The 1702-nt window shown below is 30.7% G+C and overlaps 1 pseudogene; it reads left to right on the top strand.

The window, feature by feature from the left end:
* Window positions 1–784: 784 nt before the first annotated feature.
* The window catches only part of LOC107558990 (WD repeat-containing protein on Y chromosome-like), a 16963-nt pseudogene continuing 16045 nt past the window's right edge, over window positions 785–1702 (top strand).

The following is a 1702-nucleotide window of genomic DNA, read 5'->3' as shown; positions in this document are numbered from 1 at the left end:
CTTTATATTGTTAGAAATGTATCAGTTATTTTATCCCCATTTTTTGAGATTTAAAACCAAAATCAAACAAATTTGATTGGTAATAGCAAGAGTTGTGATATTTCATTGGAGTATCCTATGATCTTGCTTGAGAAAAAAAAAAGATTCTGATTTTCTTCAAGAAGATAGAACATTCCTACTTTTATGAAACTGCCTTTATGCATCTTCATCTTCAGTAAACTGATAATAGGCATAAATAATTTTTAACAATATACAATTAATTTTTCTGAGATTTGTGCAAGCCATATTGGCAAAAACAGATATAGAAATTTTTTTTTAAATAAAAACAAAATTGTTGATGATTTGTCTCTTAGGAATAATAAATCTATGAGTATCTTGATATTATAGAATAATAGTAAAGGCATTAAATCTAATGTCAGGGGAGCTACTGATTCGAGACGTTAATTTCGCTTCAAATTAAATACCACAGATAACTCTTATTAAGTCTAAATTTACTGAAAACCTGAGACTACGAGTTTTTTCTCTCTGAAAAAAATAAGTTAGGGTGAATGGACATTTCTGCTTAAAAATGTTTTAACATGATCAAATTTAAAAGTGATTTTAAATGTAGCTATCTGCTCCATTTTATACATAGCCACATGACATTGTGTATCAGCTAACCTGAGACTCAGGTGTGCTGTGTCTCTAAGCTCAGGGAGCTCATGCAGCAAAACACGAAAGCAGCCTCCTAAGGAGAATGAAAGCCAAGCCAAAAAACGAGAGACTCTCTCAGATCTCTCCAGATATGCCGCTAGGCAGGAAAATTCGGGCCTCATCTGCTGGAGCCCAACTTGAGACCCATAACAAGCCCAGGTATTCTGCTTTATTCTTTTTTATTGATCTATATCTCGACAAGGCTTCCCATTCCCACATTTAAGCACTTAATTTGATCAGTGCTACTTTGAAACAGCTCCTGATACAGAGACTAATTGGTTCTGCTTCATGACTTTCATCTCAGTATGAGGACTATGTTTTGTACCACATTGGTATTCAGACATTTTCCAGCTTTTGACCTTGAGTATCACTCCTGTTGCTCATAATGTTGAATGTTGCCAGGGAATAAGGAAGATGGTTAATGCTGGTGCCATGCTGGAACACTGTACCAGTTTTTGTCCTTGAGGAATAATTCATTTTTGACTTAATAATTCATGATTTGACTTAACCCACCCTTGGCTTTCACTACAAAATGAAATTTAGGAGGTGTAAAGTTCTCCCTGAGTAGAGTTGCTACTTTCTCTTTGTTTATTCAGAACAACGTGGTATACAGCATATACAGTATATGTTTAACAAGGTATTTGTTATCTTTTTTGTCATAACAGAACCGATATTTTATCTTTCATCATATAGAACTCTTATAATTCAAAAGTAAACACAAAAATAGCTTTTTAGTCTGATTATTAATTTAGAAATATTTGATTTAGTTTTTGCTCCCTTACTCATGGCCTAATAATTAAGTTTTAATATTCTGCAAATATTTTTATATGTTCATATTAGAATAAATATAATATAATACAATTAAAATGAATAAATAGTAAAAATAAAAAATTTCTTAACTTTTTATTATACACACACACACACACATAAAAATAAAATAATAAAAAGCAAAAATTTTCTTTTTATGTAATATACAGTATATATATATATATATATATATATATATATA

This window comes from Sinocyclocheilus grahami, unplaced genomic scaffold, assembly GCF_001515645.1.
Source record: "Sinocyclocheilus grahami isolate Dianchi unplaced genomic scaffold, SAMN03320097.WGS_v1.1 scaffold671.1, whole genome shotgun sequence".
Classification (NCBI taxonomy): Eukaryota; Metazoa; Chordata; class Actinopteri; order Cypriniformes; family Cyprinidae; genus Sinocyclocheilus; species Sinocyclocheilus grahami.
The sequence above is the reverse complement of the archived record's forward strand: the minus strand, read 5'-3'. Positions and strand labels throughout refer to the sequence as shown.